Source organism: Cupressus sempervirens, chromosome 2, assembly GCF_028749045.1.
Source record: "Cupressus sempervirens isolate cs-2001-9-10 chromosome 2, ASM2874904v1, whole genome shotgun sequence".
NCBI lineage: Eukaryota > Viridiplantae > Streptophyta > Pinopsida > Cupressales > Cupressaceae > Cupressus > Cupressus sempervirens.
The window spans coordinates 170,366,207-170,388,770 of NC_143119.1; the positions used below are offsets into that span (position 1 = coordinate 170,366,207).

A 22,564-nucleotide genomic window follows, 5' to 3' on the forward strand; every position below is an offset into this window, starting at 1 on the left:
AGACTATTGAGAAATTCAAGGGAAAATACCCAAACATAGCTCTGGTATAAAGGGGAACAAAACCTAGAAGCCTAAATTTCAATATTAACACTTAGTGAAATTTTGCATTTTTTGAACCTGCTTCTGAGGTGCATTGGTGATCTAGGTTTGCTGGTGCTCTTTTTAAAGGTTTTCTTGAAGTTTTTAGCAAGTTAGAGGTGTGCCTACAATTAACTGCCAATTCTAAATTTAGAGCTTTCCATGCATCACAGACACATTTTGACAGCAGTTTAACTCCTATAGACACCTAGTAAAGGTGGCACTTCTATTTCTTGCACTTCCAAATACTTCTACATTATCTAATGGCTTTCTTCTTCTTATTTTCTCATGTTTTCTTTGTTTTATGACATGTAGAGGCTCATGCATCCAATTAATGATATAAATATGGATGAAGTCCTATTAAGCATCAATTAGATCGTTAGTTTGTATATAAATAGATTTAATTTATTATTTTAAAAGCATATCACTGCATAAAGATATCTTTCACTCTCAACACCAATTGAGGAGAAGATTTCTTATAAATTCACGAACGTAATATGTATTCCAGGCCACCATTATTTTGATGCAATAATATATGCTATTGGTGCTCGCATTTAGAGTGTAGTGATTCTTGCCTAAGTGTGTTGTATTTTGTGAATGTATGTTCATGGAATGTAATTGATCCAATGGTTTTGTTCTGTTATTCTGGTTGTGTGATCTTTTAATTCTAGTGTTTGCTATAGGTCTACAAATTTCACTGACGTGCTTAGTTAGATAAGAGATCATCATTTTGTTCTTGGATAGCTTTCCATCTCGCATGAGTGCACTTTTTGTGGCCTTGTGATTTGATAAAAAGTGAAACATCTTATGGTTACTGAATTGCCATCCATAATTGCGTTCATGGAATTAAGGAAGCACTACTTCTATTTTCATTGGTTACCTACCGATCTTTTCAAAGGCTTAACTCACAGACATGTTGTTTCTGTAGCTTATGTCCAATAGCATTTTACTTTTCATGTTATTCTCTTAAATTTCTTGTTACCCTATCTTCATTATTTTCTTTACTAACAACTTGGTTAAATTAGGAATTCATATAACTACATTGTTAGATTGCATTCATCATAAACATAGAAAAATAGAAAAATGTATTTCTTTTTGTGTGGTTTTTCTTTTGAAATAGCAAGTAGATTCTATAGCTTATTTGAATTATTTTAGAACTAGCAGAGGCCTCCTCATGAACATTCACATTTACCTTCAATTGAGCAGATTTTAGTAAGTCACAAGATCACTTGGAACCTTAGAGTTGATCCCAGATTAGCTTTTCAAGAGAGTAGTTTGAAGGGATTGCTACCGTTAAGCATCATGCAAAATGATAACTCAACAAATACAAATACTAAGAGTTGATTTCATCGCAAATCTTGTCTCTTCTCTTGTCTCTATTTTGTTCTCTGAAATTTTGATAAAAAAGTTTGTTGAATTTCAATTGTAATTATTTTTGAATTATCTTTCAGTTTGCTTTTGCTAGTAATCTAATGGAGTATGTAAATTCTTAATGCAAAATGAGAGAATAGTGTGGTTTTAAGTGAAGATATGATAAGTATGAGATTTGGACATGAATATAGATAAATCTTTACACAAAGTGTTGAGATAGGATCAAAAGTAGGTTTGTGGTTCCTACTTGTCATAGCCCAATGGTTAAGGCACTAGCCATCCTTGTGAGTTAATATGAGTGAAATGTTTTACATGATGTAGAATGCAATCATCAATCAATCTTTATATTTATGTTAACTAAGCATGGAAATGTTAGCCTACACTTGATTCAATAAGGCTTAGGATTTTGGTAAACTAGCTAGCTTCCATATCTTAAGAACTTTTGAATTAGAAGACAAAATACTTATAAATCTATTGTTGCTAGAATTCATGTTATAAATTGGAGTTCATAAGGTAAACCCACCTAAATTTTGTTGAGTTCAAAGTGGAGAAGACTTAAATGTCTTGTTAGTTGGTCCTCTTTTTTTGAGATGCAAAATACCTATAATGGTTTATAAGATAGCTAATCCCTAGGTTTTCTGACATTATAAAAGGTAGTTGAAATCACTGTTAAATCAGGAGCCAACAAGAGTTGAGTCCCAATTTTGTTGGGTAAGTTTTAATTTATTTAGGGTTATATTGTGATTTGAAATATGAACATCTATTGTTAGAGTTAAGTTTCAATTTAGGGTGAAGTTGTGATTTACAATATATATATATATCTATATAACAGAATTATATTTTAAAATAAATTTTAAAAAATATTTAATATATTTTCAAAAATTTGATCATCTATTTCTTTAATGATAAACTTATATTGAATGAATATTCAGTATAATTTTCTCTTAAAGAATTCTTCATGTTACTCATATTACTTTCAAAGAACTCATTAATTATGATTAGTAATAAAAGTAAAGAAATTATTATTATTAGAAAAGTAAGACATTTCTATATTATTAGATTTACTTTTCTAGTATTCTACTTTTCTAAATAAGAATAATGATACTTATAATACAAAAATGTAAAGAAAATATAGAAACATCTTAATTGTAATTTACAAAAATAAGATTCATGATGACAAGAATCATTAGTGTTGATAGATACTCACTCTAGATGTAGTCTTTCTTCTTCTACATTCTTTTTGTATCAAGCAATGTATGAGGCCAATTTTGAATCAGTTATTATTAATATAAATATAAAGTTTTGTCAATTTTTTTTTTACAAATGTAAGAGATTTTTTTTCTATTTATTCTTTTTATATTAACATATTTCTAATTAAAATTTATTAAATATATAGAATTTTTTAATTTACAATCACAATCTCTTACAATAATTAAATATTAAAATTAAATATTATTAAATATACCTATATACACTTCATTGAGTGTTTGTATTCTTATTAATATATAGAAAAAAATAAATCCAAAAAGTAAATTCACAAAAAATTAAAAAAGTAAAATGCTACTTAACATGTCATGTGCAATTCAACCCTTGGTCGTATTAAATTTTTTATCACTTTTTAGTCATATATGACATGCTGAAAATTCGTTGGGCCGTATAGAATGACAAGTTAATTTTTTATAAAACCATTAATATTACATTTAAATTTGTTAATAAACTCTCAATATTTATTATGTTCAATAGATGTGATATTTTTGAAATATATTTTAAACATTTTTCCCCAATTCAAAGTATCAGTATGCAATATATAAGCTTTAGAAACTTTTTTAAATTTGACTTATATTACTAATTCATAATAATTTTTTAGTGTTTTATTTTATTTTATAAAATACATAAATTTAGAAACTTGCCAATTAGATTTTTTCAAATATTAATATATAATACTTATATATCATTGATAAAATGGTTTAATTTAAAAGAATTATTAAATTATTCATAAATTTGGAAAAAAAATTAATTAACATTTATCTTAAAACATAAAATGAGAGACAGTAAAATTCCTAAAGTGTCATCAAAAAATTCTATAATGTGGAGAGGTGACTGTCAAATTCCAAGCCTATATTTCTATTTTAATATTTTAAGATCTCATTTATAAATTTATTTTCTATTTCTATTTGTTAGTAACATGAATGTCAAATGACATCATATCTTTTAATTTGACTTCTAAATTTGTTCTAATGCCAAATGACATTTGCTGTTTTAAATAAGTTTTTTTTTTTTTTTTTGATGAATAGTCCTTTTCAATTAATAAAATTTACTAAGATTAAATTAGTTTTTGAAAAATGAATCTTATTCGTAATTGTCAACAAATCTTTTTCCTTGAGTAATTTTCCCATATGAATTTTCTTGCTTTTTAATAACACCAATAAAAACTTAGATAAATAAGAATTTGTAAAAATATGCTTAAATAATGAAACTATAAAAAAGGCAAATAGTTTTTAAAAAGTCATGAAGCTAAATGGTATAATAAAATAATAAAATGAAAATTGAACCTAAGGGATCAGCGAGGAACGAATAATAAATATAACATGTTTGGACATAATAGGTCATCTTTTTTTTGATGAATAGTCCTTTTCAATTAATAAAATTTACTAAGATTGCAATTCACAAAAAATGGCTAGGGAATACAGGATCACCCCGCGAATGAGTTCAATTGGTCGAAGCTAGAGCAAACAACATGGCCGCAGCCAGCAACTATTAACTATTCATCCAAAAAAATATTTAGAACAACCTCATACTGCCAAGGCAGTACCAGTAGAGGGAGGAGGATCATCTTTATCAGGAAATCCCCACGCATCAGTGGGATTGCGAGGTAGACTAGGAACAGTCCAGCCGTCAGTAGCATTCGCAGGATCTGGGGTAGTTGCAGTCTCCGCATCCTTCTTGTCTGGCCATGGAGGAGAAATTTCTAAGGCCAGCCGGGGAAACTTGCCAGAGTGCACCCATCCAGGGGGAGGAGCCAAAGACCAGCCAGAAGCCCGCCTAGCGGAGGGAGCCGAGGACTAGCCAGAACCACCACGTGGTGGGGAAGCGGAGCGGCGCCTCCAACCGCCATGACCACCACTGGGAGAGCGATGGTAGGGACCTTGGGAGTGCAGCGTGTGTGAATGGTGGCCAGAGGACTGGCATCTGGAATGACGACCGCAGGATGAGGAAGCATCAGCTAAGGCATCTGGAGGCACTCTGGCAATTGTACAAGGAGCACTGCCCCAGTGGTTTAACAATTCTTGTAAGTGGGCAACCTCCAATGCAACTTTATCAACTTGCACCTATATATGCATAATGATATTGTTACAAATGCATGCCTTAGTGTACATTGCAATGTTAACATCCAAAAAACTATGAGTGAATAAAACTGCATTCCTATCTTTCCATAGAGAAAACAAAATTTCCATCTTGAAGGTATGCCAAATCTGGGAAAACTTCCAAGGAAATCTGGGGGAATCACCTAGAAGGATCATGTGCCATGAAAAAGGTTCAGGCCTGAAAGGCTTGAAAAAATCATGGATCTAGTGCCAATAATTTTGAGCAAGTTTGCAAAACCAAAAAATATGTAAAAAGGACTCAGGTTGGCCACAAAAGGGGCATCTGGGGTCAGGAACCCCAATGTGCTTGAGCCGAGGCCCTAGGTGAAGACCTTGGAAAGCAAGGCACCAAGCAAAGTGAGCAATCTTAGGTTCTGTAATGGCACTCCAAATGGTGTCGAACTATTTTCTCCATTGAAAAAGCGAAGAATGCAAATGCCACCGTTGATTAAGCGTGTCCACCATCGGAAGGTGGGGCGAAAGCCATTTGTATCCCATATTGGGCTTATAATTGGTAAATGGAGTGGAAAGAAACCACTTCCAATCATACCACCAAGGTCGAATAGACTGAATCCCCACTTTATGAAGTAAGTGGACAGGGATGGAAGACAACAGAAGCTCATAAGTCTGATGATCGGCACGAACAAGGTGGTATTGAACTTGCACATCCTCCCAAGACCTAAAATTCATGGTGACTCTTGAAAAAATATCCTTAGTAGTGCGAATGCCACATTTATAGAAACGCAGAGCACTGGCACCTTGAGTCCTAGCAAGAGGAGTACCTTGGAAGGCAAACACGGGAGACCACCAAATGTTCTACTGATTTAAGGACAACCCATTGCGGAACTCATTACCAGCCCAACGAAGCCAAGGTGTAACAGCTTCCCAGGCTTTCCAGATGCTCTTTATAACGAAGGAGCCCTGTATGACAACTGGTTCACGCATAGTGAGAAGGGTCTGAAAACCAATTCCCTTCCAGGCCGGTCTGTTAGTAGGGAAGCCTAAAGAGATGCAATGTCTAACAAGAATTTTTCAAGCTTCATCTCCAGAAATAGCTTTGATAATCCATTTAGCACAAAGGGCAAAGCCCTACTTCCGAGTGGAAAGCAGGCCGAGACCCCCAGATTCCCTTGAGAGACAACAGAAATTCCAAGCAACTCTATGAAAACCATGATGTTTAGAACCAGAGGCCCAAAGAAAATCTCTGAGAAAACGTTCTAATTTGAGGTATGAAGTTTTGGAGGGAGCCCAACAAGAAGAATAAAACACATGGGTGGCAGCCAAAATCTTAGAACAAATCTGGAATTTACCAGCAAGAGAAAGTGGCTTAGTGATCCAATAATCAAGCTTTTTGGTAATCTTTGTTAGCACAGCATTCCAAAGTTCCACAGGGGAAGCCTGGAAAGCAAAGGGAATGCCAAGAAAGCAGAAAATTTCTCCATGAGTAACCCATTTCCATTGGAATTAGCTGAGCCAAGGTGGAGCTGGCAAAAAAGACTGTCGGTAATAGAGCATTTTATGCCATTGAATGGTAGAGCCAGACAATCTAATGCATTTTTGATGTTTTCTTCATCTTCAAGAAGAGTGAGAAAAGAATCATCAGCAAAATGACCATTGACTAATTGGGAGGAAGAATTAGGCAAGGAAATGCCACGGACCAGCCCAAAAGACATAGAATGAGCAAGTAAATAACCAAAGCCTTCGGCAGCAAGGACATAAAGTGCAGGAGCTAATAGACAACCTTGTCTGATGGAACAAAAAAGTCCAAAAGCTTTAGATTGTGAATTATTGATGGTGATGCAAGCATTAGCATCACCAAAGAGCATCTCCATGAACTGAAGGAAATTGGGACCAAAACCCAGAGCCTGAAGCATAACCAAAATGAAAGGTCATTCAATGCGATCATAGGCTTTAGCAAAATCTATCTTTAAAAAGATAGCCTGCTGCTTGGACTTACAGGCCCATTCCATACCTTCCCAGATAGCAATGATGTTGTCAAGAATATACCTAGATTTGATGAAGCCAGTTTGTTCAGGCCGCACAATTAGAGGAAGCATATGGCAGATTTTGAGAGAGATCGCCTTAGCAATGATCTTATAAGACACATTGAGGAGGGTGATGGGCCTCCAGTTGCAGATGTCCTTAGGATCACCAGCTTTAGGTATGAATTTAATATTGCTTTTATTTATGATTGCTCCTAAGCTTTTAGAATGGTATGCTTCAAGATAGACTTTGTGCAGATCAGGACCAATTTTCTCTCAAAGATGTTTGTAAAATTCATAGGGAAATCCATCACGCCCAGGGGATTTTTCATCCGCCATGGAGTAAGCTGCCTCTTTAAAGTCTCGGAGTGAAAGAAGTTGCTCATAGAAAGCACGTTGCTCAACCGCGAGGCGGTTTGGAGTAACAGAAATACACTTTCTAAGAACCTCCTCCTGAGCAACCGAATGGCCCTGGGAAGCAAAAACATTCTCATAGTGAAGAACAAAAGCTTGCAGGATGTCTGGCAGATTGGAAGGAACATCAGTTCCCTGTTTTATCTTTTTAATCCCAATATTGGTATGACGGGCTCAGAGAGCCTAGAAGAACTCCTTCGAGGCTTTATCACCAACCTCCAACCAGTGGAGATAGGCTTTGATTTGAGCTCCTAGGGCAGCATAGTTATCAGCAATTTGCTTTTCATGGCGAAGCTTGGCAAGCTGAAGTTGAAGATCCACATCAAAAGGGTTGAAGGTGAGCGTTTCAGAAGCTTTTTTGAGGGCAAGGGTGTTGGCTTCATAAGATCATTTTCTGAAAATTGCCAGTTGACACCCGTAGATGCGCAAAAAAGAGTCATTTTGGTAATGGCATCATTCCACCATTGAATCCAACTTCGATGGGAATGTGGATGTGGTTCCAAATTCCAAATACGTTGTATGTGGGAGATAGTGGAGGCATGCAATAGCATAGACGTGTTGAGGAAGAATTGAGACTTAACCACTTTGGGGACAACTATTGGCCAAGAAATGCCAAAATAAATGGGATAGTTGTCTGACAACGTCACATCTATCAGGGGAATGATAGGTAGATCACGAGCTTCAGAAAAATAAAAAAAAGATTGCGTCGAGATCATAGCATGATCAAGATGTTTCAATATGCGGTCAGGACTGGCTCAAAAATTGGACCAAGTGTGCCAAGCCCCATTATCATGACGGTGGCTAGTATTGGGATCAAAGAGGCCCAATTTATGACGCATGTGAAACCAGGCTTTTCTTTCCCTAGTTGTCCAACAGAAAGGCAGAATGCCATCTTTGTCAGAGGCCACTTCAACCATATTGAAGTCCCCACACAGGACCCAAGTAGTTGGCGGTAGGTTGTTAGCAAGCCAAACCCACATTTGCACCCTTTTCACAGCATCATTGGAGGCATAAACATTAATGACTCCAAAAGAATGATTGTTGATGGAAAGCAAAAGCCAAATAATATGGTGTGTGGGGTCAAAACCATGCGAAATAGTAGCAGAATGAAGGCGAGGTGATAGGAGAGTAACTAAACCACCTCGGCCAGCTTCATGCTGAGAAGAAAACATGACACTATCCTACCAAATGACGTGGCATGCAGCAGAAAGCATGAAACCAGAAATCTTAACTTCTTGCAGGCAAAGAAAATCTAAATTCCCAAGTCTATGATGGGTATCCCGGACATAGAATTTTATGGGGAGGTCTGTAAGACCTCGAACATTCCAAGAGAGGAAGTTCATGAAAACTCTTCCATATCATCCTCGTCCTCGAGAGAGGAGTAACTATTTTGCAAAAAGGTAGAAATCGGGTGAAAGTTAGACGAAAAATCCTCTGGACTTACAGCCTGCCATTTGACCCCTAATATCTTTGCACGTCCAAGAGGACTGCGAGAATGCCTTGTTGCTGGTGGTACTATGGAAGAGACTGCAAGAGGAGAACAAGCCCCAACCAAGGACGAGGTCCTGGCAGCTGCCTTAATCCCCTGCGAGCCAGCAGGGTTTGAAACCTACGGAATAGAAACCAGTGCAACAGAAGCTATTGGCGTCTCCACACTAGCAGGCACTGATACTTCGATGGAAGCAGGAGGAATCGCGGTTACGGCTGCATAGGATGGCTTAGGGGCCAAAGGATTCAAGGTAGGCTTGCCTTTGCACCCAACAATAACCCATTCTTCTTTTTTTCCTTCGACCTGCTTGACAGGCGTCACTTTAGGTTGGGGTTTGACCCTAGGTGTGGCCAAAGGGCAGTCCCTGATCTTTTGTTCCGCAAACTGGCACCTATAACAAGTGTTAGGTAGGTTCAAGTAAAGCACCTTCTGTGCGAAGGTTTGAGCACCAATCTAGATTTTCACCGAATCCTTGAGGTCTTTAGAAAGATCAACTTCAATGCAAACACGCCGTTGAGGGCTAGCATTAAAAAAATTTTCTAGCTCCTTGGTGACAACTTTGCCAAGGGCTTGGGCAATAGACTCAATAAAAGGCTAGCAGGGCAAGGGTAGACCTGGGAATTCAACCCAAACAAGAACCCTAAGCTTTTTATCGTCCAAGACAGAGAAGTCTTGGGAGCATTTCTGAAAAACAAGCAGAGAGGAATGCACAGACCAAGGGCCGTTGGTAAAAACTGCATTAGCTTGCGACGGGTTAGCGAAGTGAAATAAAAAAAAAAACCTTTGGTAAGGTTTTGCATAGCGTCAAGGCGGACTCCATGAGGGGTCCAGCTTTTGTTAACCCAGTCTCTGAGCATAGCTTCAGGGGGTCCTACCAACAAAATACCCTATCAAGGTATGTTGTTCTAACCAGTCACATGCGGCATCAAATTCTTGCAAAGGAAGGACAATATCAGACTTACCTCGTGGAAAACTTTCAGGACAAACTTGTGCGGGCGTTTGTTCGGTGGCGGCGCCATGGCAGTCTAAAGCAGCAGTGTGAACACCAGAAACAACTGGTTCACCGCTGACCGGAGCCATTATATCCTAACCTAAAGCTCCCGTAGTGAATGCAGTATGACAAGTGCCGACAGAAGGGGAGTGCAAGCGAAAGGCCATACGCAAAAAAAATTGCAAATTCGCATGAAGCAAGAAAACCCTAGCAGAGCGAAAAAACACAATTCTCCTCCGAAAAACAGATTTTAAGTTCTCAATATTTTCCCCAATAGGTCATCTTTTGACAAGTATTTACATTTAAAAATAGCAAAAACCAAAATGATTCCGAAAACAAGAGATAATAAAAAGCAGACATTACAGGAGTTATGTGCCTGGTTTGCCTTTTGGCCTAAATAATTGAATTACCAAAATGAAGTCAGAGATATCAAGCTGGATAAGAAGCCCTACAGCGCCAGTTTTGCAGGAGATGTCGGGCGTGATGCTATGGACTTGGCAGCATGTCCCTGATTTCTTTGAGACGAGCAACAATTTCTTTCATCATTGGTCTCAATTCCGTTTCTATTGCAAGGCATTCAATGCCCAATTCGGCAACTGCAGTCACCGCGACCTTCACCTCCTGACTTCTTTCAATCTTCAAATCTGGATCGACCATTTCATCCAAAACGCCCCTTCTGATCTTGTCTCTTGCCATATTAGCAAGGCTGATTTCATTTCGAATTCGCTTGTTATCCACCGCTACTTTGGCAGAGATAATCTCCACAAAAACAACTCCAAAGCTGTACACATCAGATTTCTCGTTGAGCTGGAAGCATTCATGGTACTCTGGGTCAACATAGCCGGGAGTTTCATGCGGAGCAAGTGTGGCGTGTAAGAAATTCACGGGCACCAATCTAGAAATCCCAAAATCGGCGACTTTTGCTCTAAATTGTTCATCCAGAAGAATGTTATTGGATTTAATATCTCCATGAAATATGGGCGGATTCATGTTGTGGAGATTCGCCAAGGCCTCGGCAGTTTCTATGGCAATGTTTAACCTAGTCGCCCAAGGCAAGCCTGTGAGAGTTCTTCTGCTACCATGGAGGTGATCAGACAAAGTCCCATTTGTCACAAACTCGTAAACAAGCACTAGTACTGGACTCGGCGGATTCGTACAGCCATATAGACGAACAAGATTTGGATGAGACAGAGATGCCAACATTTGTACCTTGTTCATAATCTCATGTTCAACAGTTCTGGAGCTTCTGTGATGAAGCCTCCTCACAGCTACAGCTCGTCCGTCCGCAAGTTTACCCACATACACCGCGCCAGAGCCTCCTACTCCAAGTTTGTTCTTCTCGTCGAAGCAATCTGTCGCCTGCTGAAGTTCTTGATATGGAAATATGAACAAATTGTCTATCACATACTTTCGGCGATCTGCTTCAATCTCGCTTCTATGAGAATGATCGCAATCGCCTCCACCTTGAGGCCGTTTTCTTTTGGTCGCATACAAAAAACAAAGCAACGCCACTGCTGCCATCAGCGCCACACCTACGATGGAGCCACCTGTATTAGAATGATTCAAATCATGTCATAGATGAAATTTCTTTTAGCCCTTTGGAAGGACGAACTGAACTATTCCTCAAAAATATTTTGCTTTGTTGAAAAATTAAAGAGGAAGGGATGCTTACCTACAGCAATAGCAGTCTTATTAGCACTGTTAAACCCACCTGCACGGTCTCAATTACAAATAATGGAACATATAACATTGTTAGTGGTGTGGCTGGGAAATATTGTTTTTATAAATTTCTTTAGACATAAAAGTTTGACACATTTTATTTCTCAGTCGATTAAGTAAAGGAGGGGTTGTGGCTTTTACCAGGGCTCCCCGATTCGCAGCTCAATTGCGTCGGATTAGAAGTGTCATAAATGCCAAGCGCTTTCATTGACTCACAATTATCACAACCTTTGCTGAAACTCCATTTTATTTTAAATCCACTCTGTATACTTCGAGGTAGCGGTCGATTAGTTCTGTCGTTTTTTTTGACAGGTAGATGCACCAATGATTTCCAATACGCACCCAAATCCAAGTCTGTAAAGTACCAACTCTTATTACATTGTAAAGGGTATATTTCTTTGGGCAGGTAGTCTGTGTTTTCTTCTCCGCAGTCTCCCCATAGACTTAAATTCATGTAATCATCATAGATGCGAAATTGAGGGTTAGACCACAATTCCGTTGTATGGTTACTGGTCGACGGGTTGAACGAACTTCCCCACATATTTATGTCAACTATTTCTATGTAATCGATGGGATCCTCTTTCCGATGATCCGAAGGTTTCAGTACGTAGTACTGGTAGCCATTGATTGTAATTAAAGGAATGTTAACGTTATGATCACAATCAAGTTGAAGAGCAGGGTCACCACAGCCGCTGTTCTTTCTTCCAAAGGGATATTAAAAAAAGTGACCCCCACATTTGAAGGCTTCTGGAGTACAAGCTCCAGATGGAGGAATGAGGCATGACGTGATTATTGTGAAGATAACAAAGAGGAAACGAGGGAGGTTTATAGGGAGTCTATTGAAGTGCTGAGAATGGTACATATGAAGAGGTAATCCTTCCACTTTGGCTCTGTTTGGTTGGGGAAGATGAATTTGTGGCGTAACCAAGTTATCTTATAACCAGGTTTTTGAAAACTTGGTTTTGTGGTTTGGAAAGCCAATGGTTCATTTGGTTGACACGGAAGATGAATATACCGTGGACCCTACAATATTATTAAAAAAACTGTCATAAAATTCAAAACCTGGTTTTAATTTCAAATTCCACCTTTTTATTGGAAGAAACATCTTCCAAATTTTGACCAAAATTGGAAGATGAAATTGAAAACCAGGTTATAATTTTAAGGAACCAAATGCCCATGTTTTTCTGCAAAACCTGGTTTTACCCCTGATAACCCGGTTTTGGCCCTCATAGTCAGAACAAAACAAGTAATATGGGGAACATGATTAGCAATTAAATAGAAGAGAAAGATAAGCAATCAGAGAAGGCTGAGGAAAAGATCGGCAATGGAAACGATCAATTAAACTACCAGAGTCAACACACCAATTTGACTAGCTGCCTTTCGTTAAGAATAGGCGCAAATAATATGCAGTTGAACAAGCCAATCAAAACATTTCAGTCATGCATTCACCGGATCCTACGCACTTCCTTTGATGCATGAAAGTTGCGCAGGACTACAAAACGTTTGAATTCCATGTTTCTTTTGAGTTTGAAAGTTCTGTGGTTTGACGAAGAGTGGAAGGTTGCAAACATTTCTATGAAATTCACCTCACTAACATGAAAATTCTGGTGATAAGCTTGACGTAATTTTTTTTCCCTTTGTGAAACGAATACCCAATTTAAAATGAAACTAAATTTACATTGAGAAAGGCTAATTTAAACTAGCACTTGCACATTTGATGGTGAAGTATTTTCTTGTGTATGTATTTTATCTAATATATTGGATTCAATTGTGTGATTTCGATTTCTTGTCACACTCAGAGTACAAATGCTTTTTCTGAAGAGCTATCTGATATAGGAAGACCTCCTTCTTTTTGCATATAATTGTATATGGATTGCTTTTCACTTTTGAGTATCTTTCAAAAGTGAAAGCAGGTCAAGTACCAAGACCATCTATTGTTTTTACTCTAATTATAGCTATAAAAGTGAGTCCTTGTCTTTCAGTTCCACCGATATCAACTATTACTTTCTATAGTGTGAATCCCTAGGATTTGTGTATTGTGATAGCCCATGACATGGTGAGTGGTAGTTGTCTTCGACTGCCTAATGTGATCGGTACTATTGGAACACATTTTGGTTCATCTTGATTCCATGGTGGTCCATTGTAGTTATCAAAATGTATAACAACATACATGGGCATGTCTAGTGGCTTGGTGCCTGTTCTATAGACAATATATGTGATTTCACCGAATGTTCCATTGATAAGACCTCCTTCTATCCAAATGTTTGTTGTAAGCATGATGCATTGTCCTATACAAAGGAGTACATGTTTTTCCAATTGTTCATTATACAACTCGCTCTTATCTTTGCATCCATAATATATTGCCATGCTTGTGGTGATTGGACAATTTAATGATTTTAGCAACTTCTCATTATATAGTTTCACTGCATCATTTGTAGCGCGTAGATGTATAGACTTATCAAATTCTTCATTTTCATCTATGCATAAGTGGATGTCTGTATGACTCATTAGGAGCTCCCAATCATGTTGTGTAGGGTTTGCTTCTCATATATTATGTAAAAGCTGACAAAATTATGCTTGTGTGGTAGTTTCACCTTAGTGTTGGAAGATAGTCCGTAACGTAACAACTATAGTGAATTGCTTTGAAATCAACTTAGCACTTGAATGCGATGTATAGATTGGTTTGTCCATAACAAGGCGTAGTTGTGCAAGGTCACCAAACAAAATAATTGATACTCCAACAAAATGGACATACTTTCGATGAGGAAAGGCCTCTCGTAATCGGGTATCAATTTTAAGTAGGAGTTTTGGACCCAAGAAGCTCATTTCATCAATAATAATGTACTTGATATATTTTAATTCTTCTTGGAATGCTATTAATGCTTGGCCTTGTACCAGTTGCATATCGTTAATAGGAATGTTGAGCTTTGAATGTATTGTTGTAGCATGTATATTGAATGAAACAACACTTGCAGGAGCTAGTAGTAGTAATTGCACCTTTCGTTGGTGTACCTTCTTATTGAACATTTCTTTTATGGATGCAATTAGATAGGATTTTCCTATTCCTGATGTGCCTTGCACAATCATGTGTAATGGTCCATGTGATTGATTGTTGTCATTCTCCATAATTATTTGAAGTGCTAGTCTTTGCTCATGAGATAATGTATCATGGGGATTGGTGGAGACCATAGGTATGGTATTAAAATAACCACTAGTTTTGTTGTCATATATAAATTGTGTTGTATTTACATGTAGAAATAATGAGACAGTATATGGTCCCAATTGTTGTTTATGTCAAATTCATGCCTTCTAAGCATATTTGATTCATTGAGTACAGTATTACATAATGGTCCCATTTGTGAAAGGAGTTCCCATTCACATACACCTAACACATCATTCGTATCTTGATTAGTTTTATTTTCTTCTTCCTCATAGTTGTTCCCAACATTATTGGCACAACTTTCATGCCACACGATGTAATCTGTAGTATTCATTTGATATCAACTGTTGATTATTTGTTCTTTTGTGAATCCTATCTCTACTTCTATATTACATAAATTCTTATATAAGAGTAACTTGCTCCAACAAAATGCCTTGAAATGTTTGGATTCAATATGTGAGATTTTATAAAATTTTGGATAAGCATCGACAATAGCTATCTTTTCTCGTGCTTTCCATTTGCATCCTTTTCAATTTGTAACATATGAGTAAGATCTTACAGATTATATTAAACTCAATGTTTCAAGTTTAGGAGGGTGATGCATGTAGGAATGTAGTTAGCTAGGCTGAATTTGAGCATTTCCTAGCTCTCTTATTATTCAATGAAGCACTCTACATCCAACATTTAATGCTACAAACTCTCAACTGCAAGCAACAAGTGGCAATTTTTGTAACATATGACATGTTTTGTGTGCTCTAATATCACATTCAATAAGAACTTTAGATAAGAATTTATGATATGCAGACATGGCTAAATCATCCAACTTTTATGTTATAGATATTCTTTTGAGCATTGTAGTACATGTCTTAGATCATTTTTCTACCTTTGCTACATATTTGGCAATATATTTCAAGACGAGTCTCTATGAAAGGATAGGTTGGCAATCTATGTTCGCTCTCCAAATTGATAGCATCATTGCATTATGTATATTTAACGTATCATCATTTTTTAAAGGTTCATATTGTAGTTTTCTATTTTCATCACATGATAATGTGGATACATCTTTCTCTTTCCAAGGGATTTTATATCTACATGTGAATTTGTTTCCTTTCTTGCATAGACATGTACGCTTAGTGCATTTTGTGTGTCTTTGAACTCAGTTTACTAGTTCTTCGTAATCATGATCTAAATATTTGTAGCAAAGATCTCAACTATATTCAAAGGACAAGGATCACTAAGGGAGAACACTATACTATATTACTATGAAGGCACGCATTTTGCGGATTCCAATTAGTAACACACATATCAAAAAAAATTCTATCACGTTCAACTTCAATGTTGTTTTTCCAAACCAGTGTATCCATATTTGGTGCATTTGGCATCTAGATAAATCCATGTATGTGTTCAATTCCTCAATGTTGCCATTTAGTTCTATACCACCAATCTATTGCACCCAAGAGCTTTTCAATCACTTCCTCTCAAAATATTGTGAACCTTTGATGTAGGTATAGTGCAACACTATGTGTTGATTATTAATGACATTGTCTAATCACTATTTATTTGTTTGCATGCCTATATTTATGTTGTCCTTTAATAATATTTGTAAATTTGGCCATTTCATATCTGCAACACTCAATGTAAAGAATAGGGTAGGTGGTCCAAGTTGGTTGATCATATCTGCAAGGTTAGCACTACATTTTTTCCAAAATGGCCTTGTACGCCACATTATGGATCCAAAATGCATAAGTTCTTCTACTAACTATGAATCTAGGAGTTGTTTTAGATGTGCAGAAAGATCCTCTATAGTCATTACGTTATTTTCTTCAACATTCATTTTTCAAAAAAAGTGCAGCTAGGCTTTGAGTACAATGGCACATCATCATATTGTCAACTAAATATTGGAATCTTTGGGTGTCTTCCAAACCTTTGGTCTTGGTACTTTATTAAGTGGACTGCATATTCATGCATATATACTCTTCGTATTTGTGGTTGCAATGGAAGTGCAACACCATTAGGGAATAGGGTTAGAAATGCTAAATCTAGTAGTCCCTTGGTATTATACTCATTTATAGGAGATGAATTTATGTTAGGCCAATACATGCTGTCTTCTGCAACATCTTGTTGATCGAGCTCCCTTTTTAGAGTGTCTAGTTCTCATTGCTTAATTAGCAACTTGGACATAAGTGAGGAGGTCTAGACTGGAAGTAGTTCATCTTCAATATCATCTAAGCCTAATTGATCAATTGTTGTAGTCATCTCATTTTCTATGTCAACTGTGTGTAGCAATCCTAATATATCAATATTTTCATCAGGAAGCTAAGATAAATTTTCCTCACTTATAATGACATCATGATAATATGAATCATCTTTTAATTTGTATTGTAGTGCATTTCAAACATGGCTTCTTCTCACATAAAAATCATATGTGCACCCTTTTTTGTGTTCTCTATGTACTATTAAACTATCTAAGTCATTGACCCTTCATGGCAATATCTTGGTAATGTTTTGAATGTCTTGTGGAAAGCTAATTATATGACCACTATATTTTTATTGGCCACCAATGACAGGTTATACTTGTAATATTGAAGCCACCTTAGCAATCACTATTTCTTCTACTTGGGTTAATCTTTTAAGTACAGTTGGTTTGTCACTTGGGTCCATGTTGTTGAGTGTTGAGAACCTGTGAACACCCTTCTCATTAGAACACCTCTTACATGTAACATTCCTATGTGAGAGGTGTACATTCATTCTTGGGTATTGTTCCTTGTGTGTCACGCATGCGTGTTGTTGAGAAAGTGCATCTAACCGGCGTCAAAAAATTTCTCTTGTGAGTATGAACTTAGAATTATTGCTAAATGATACATTTGGAGGTATGAAATCTTCCATCGAACCTTTCGCTTTTGTTGGTTGGTTCTATTCATGTACCATGTGTGATTTTTCCTTTCCAATTCTTCTTTATGGTGGATGTAGTAGTTATGATTGTGTTTATGATATCTTAACCTTTGAGCATCATCTTGTTCAACACCTTCTTGCATTTCCTCAATTTTTTTCTCACTTATTGGAGGAGATAACTGAGCCCCATGTATAAGATCATATTGTTGTTGTTATATTCTTTTTTTCTTTCTACATTCTGATATCTCTTCTTTTTGTCAAGCATAATAAGCTCAGTTCCTTTCATGAGCTTTCTATACCTTTAGTGGTGGCTGATTTGATGTCACTTCACTTCCTTCAATATTGATGTTTTCCATCTACAAAAAAACATTTCCTCATGTTAATTAGCCAATGACAAGATATAACAGTATGTTTGAAATGTTTATTGATTCACATTTGTTAGAGTAATGATGTCTAAACTTAGAAACATGTAATGTACATGACATTATAAATACGTCAATATCTACTGAGTATGTCTTAGTGGTTCCAAATATTAGAAAATGGGCTTATTACATGCCTTATGAAGAATTCTTACATTGGTATCATGGAGTGTCTAATAATTTGAGATTCAGTATTAAGGCCTGTCATCTATAAAAACATTTCCTCTTAGTAACTAGTGTCTTACAAGACACGACATGATATTTTCAATGTCTACTGATACATAGTTACTAGTGTGGAAATGTATGGTCATGGAAATATGGAATGTATATAGTCAGTTTGTCTTACTTGTTCCCAACATTAAAATAGGAGAGGCATTCTATTTGCCTTTATAGAGTACACCATATTCATGTATAAGACCACTATCTTGATATTTCGTATAGATCAGCAGTATGTACATCTACCATATTATGTCTAGAATACATTGTGTATTATATGCATATACAAGAACATTATGTTCATATTGACTTCGACCCAACATCATGTAGAGTTCTTTTTTAATGTAAAGAATACATGATATTCTTCTTTACTAAACATTATGTTGATGCCACCTTTAAACAAGTACCATGTACATTTCTAATCCTATTTTTGCACACATATGATTAATATATACATGAAAACATTGGAGTACACCTTTGCATTTTCCCTTTTGTCATTTTGTCTTTGGATGGTGTGATCTATTGGGCTTCTTGGCTGAGTGGTTGAGTAGTACACATATTTGTAATCCTTTTGATCAATGTATTGCTCTTTAATTTGAAATCTATTAGTGATATGTTTGTAATAATTGCCTCTATGCATTCTTCATCATTATACATCTCACATGCACACATGATTTTGAATACATATTTTTTATGTTGAACATCTCTTACACATTGTTTCATTCTCTTATTAGTAATGTCATCAAATTGAAGATTGTACAAGACTTTTGCTGACATGCCCATCAATTGTACCCAGCCTCATCAAAGCTAAAAAATATAAAAATATATAGGATCCACTTCTCCTTGGTTAAAAAATATCTATCTATTATGTGATATCCAATCATACATGAAAATTTTGGAATTTGCATTGATGATCTATGTCCTTAATCATAACCTATTTCATTATTGGACATTGGGTTTCCATGGTTGATAAATCTCTCACCTTGGAAATTGAATTGTGTGCTATCCCCCACAATAGTTACTTTTTCTCTTCTTGCATGATATCTCTTTGCATTTGTCTCTTCCAAGGCCTCATAGGATTTGTGACCTTCTTGGATTGGACTGGGTGTTGTCTATGGATATTGTCTTGATCTTGAAGAAGGTTTTATCCTTGTTCTTTTCTTTCTTTAACATGTCAAAATAGTATGTATTTTTTATATCTTAAGGAAGGGGTCATATATATGACCTCCCTCATTCTATATTATGCATTTTTGTTCCAACCTTTTATTTTGCATCATTCTAAATCATAAAAGCTAACACACATAAGTTGCTAAATCCTAAAGAGACACGGATTCCCAATTTCAAATATACTGAATCCTTGGAAGGTAATGCACATAAGTGGCTAAATCTTGAAGAGATACACATTTTACAAATTTATTCTATGGTGATATGAGAATATGGATCCATGGGTACTTTATAAAAGCCATAAGAAGATGCACTACATACATGTACAAAGCTGTCAGAAGGTGCATAACTTTATGGAGTGACTATCAAGTTATTTCTTGGTGGTCCATCCTATTCATTTTGTGGTTCATAGTGAGATACACACATCTTACTAGGCAAGCTAGCCACCCCTCTCTCCTTTTATGTTTCTAGTGATGTCTCTCTTATTGTAATCTTGGAGTTGACAAAGACTTGAGTCACTAGGGGCTTGAGGACTGCTTGGTCCCTTTGATTTTAATAAGATTATCTTTCATTATGATGTCCTTTACCAAGAGTTTGCATCAAGTCCATACTCTTACCAAAGTGGGGGCTTAATGTATCATCTTAAAATGGAAGCACTTCCATGATAAGAATGTTTAGCCCTTGCAGTAGGTGATTTGGGGTCATATCAAGTGCCTTGAATGGGTCCTCAATTTAGATATGGGTTTCTACCCTAATTTTGTCCCCTTTTCCACCTTTTTCTACATTTTTCTAGCATTATAGACTGAGATCCTGAGATTTGTGACCTCAGGGTCAAGGTTGACCTTTTAGGTGAAGGTTGACCATCTAGGTCAATGTCAACTTCAACCCTAACCTAGGTCAAGGATGACCTTGACCTTGACCTAGGTAAAAGTTGACCTTGACCCTGAGCCAAGGTCTAAATTTAAAGGTTCCATGATTTTTGGATGTCAGGTTTCAGAAAGAATTTTTTTCCCACTTCCAAGTTGGTTGTTTTGGTCTTTGAAATGGAAAATTCTTAAATACAATTTAATCTAGGTCCATTTGTAGGGGTAAGGGCCCAATGGAAATTTATTTCTCATATGTCAACCTCTTTAGGAGTTTGTGCCCTAGATGTCTATAAAAGGAAGCCTCTTCCTCTCATTTTCTCTAAGACAAGCATATTGGATGATCCATTATAAAGCATCCACTTTCATGAGCAAGCATTCAAGATTAAATTCATCAAGGAGATCCATTGTTAGCCATTGAAGGATTCAATCTCTATGGAGTGCTCTTGTTGAAGATTTCTGCTTTCACATTCATCCATGCCTCTTGCTATGCTAAGAACCATTCAAGATTGGTGTTGAAGACCTAATGCCATTGATTTGAGACATCCTACAATTTTTTATACATTCATTTAGAGCATCCATACTTGTAAAGTCAAGGATTCGAATCCTACACAAGGATTTCAACATAAGGAAGTTGAAAAATTGCATTTACTTTGTTTACACATATTGCAGTTTCAATTACATTCCAAGCTTGATTCCAAACTAGGGTTTGACCAAGGCAAACCCCCCATCCAAAAAAAAGAACCAATTTTCTTGTAGGTACAAGTACAGGATAATGAATTAAAGTTCAAATTTGGATACACTTTTCGGTGAACTTCTGGATTTGTGAACAAAATTTTCCCTGAAGCTGTTTAGGTTAGGGATAACCTTCAGTGAGGGGGAAGATTTTGCCCCACTATCTAGGTCAAGGTCGATCTGGCTCAAGAAAGAAAAATAATTTTAGGTTTTGTAGATCTCATAGTTTCAGTTCAAGAACTTGGAAATCAATAGTTTCTAAGATCGTTTGGTAGGTTTTTCAGTAAATTCTTTTTCAAAGATAAGTACCTTTTATGTCTTCATTTCAATATTAGTCATCTAGATTTACTTTCCATATCATAAGAATTTATATGTATGTCTAAAAAATTGGTTTAGGGTCACGTTCATGTGCATTATTCTAAACCCTATGTGGCTACATATTTTTCCCATTACAAGATGAACTTTGATGAAGCTGCTAAAGGAAACCCATGCCCAACTAGTTGTGGTACTATTGTGAGGGATGATCAAGAAAATATGTTGAAAGCAATGATGATCCCTCTCGATATTCAAACCAACCACCTAGCTAAAGCTATGGGTCTTCTTCATGTGTTAAAAATGTTTAGTGATATCAAGGCTAAGAGAATGTCAACAGAAGGGGATTTGTAGAACATATTAAATTGTGCATCTAATTCCATGGTTACTTTATGGTTCATTAAAAATATTATCAAGGAAGAAAAAAGTTTAATAGCTAAGTTTGATAAAGTGTTTATAGCCAATTTATTTAGAGAAGTAAACATGATTGATGACTCACTTGCAAACATGGCAGCTAAAAAGGGATCCAACATATCTCGGAATCACAAGGATGGGATTAATTATGAAATAAAGGTGTGTATTGATCATGATAAGCCAACAAGTAAAATATGGTCATTTAAATTTTTGTTTTTTAGAATGAAAGCACTTTGGGAAACAAAATGTAATTATTTCAAGAAATGTTTGAGATATAATAGTGTGGTAATAAAAGAATCACACATATTATGGGTTTTTTAGTTTTCTTTCTAAGCAAAAATTAGAGAGTTTGGCTCTACAAAGTTTACTAAAATAGGTGGAAAATTGAGAAGAAGGGAATCCAAAAACTATGAAAATGGAGGAAGGAGAAGGAATTTTGGGAAAAATTGGATGCAGGGGGCCTTCTACCCTACATGGAGAAAATGAAAATGGCGAAACTAGAAGTTAAAAATATGTTCTTGAAAGGCTGGAACAATATCATAGTTAACCTAGGGGGGGAGGAAACTGTAGCTTGATGCAGTGATAATGGTGGAAATTACAAGTCTCACTAATAAAGATAACCTTTTTTCTTTGTGACCTAAATTATTTTAAATTAGCAGTTAGGAAACTTCCCAAAGATTCAAATGGTAAACTGATTAAAGGGGATGGTAGTATTTATTCTTCATTGTCCACTAACTTTCTTTGGAGGTGTATTCTTATTACTATAATGGAGTATGTTTTTCTTGATGAGAGATATGACAGGGCTCATGCCTATCACTTTTTGCTTCTTAATCACTTTAGATATACAAAAAGTTTTTGTTTTCATTTCCATATGCTTTGTTCATTATCTCACAGTATCAATTCTTTAAGGTCCAAACCCAACAAACTAATCTTGTATAAGGATCTAATGAGGATGATTATCAATTATGTGAAAAAAAATG

General features: G+C 36.2%; 1 pseudogene; it reads right to left on the reverse strand.

The window, feature by feature from the left end:
• Positions 1-10,176: 10,176 nt before the first annotated feature.
• Positions 10,177-12,923, reverse strand: LOC149571604 (LEAF RUST 10 DISEASE-RESISTANCE LOCUS RECEPTOR-LIKE PROTEIN KINASE-like 1.2; annotated as a pseudogene).
• Positions 12,924-22,564: the final 9,641 nt, after the last annotated feature.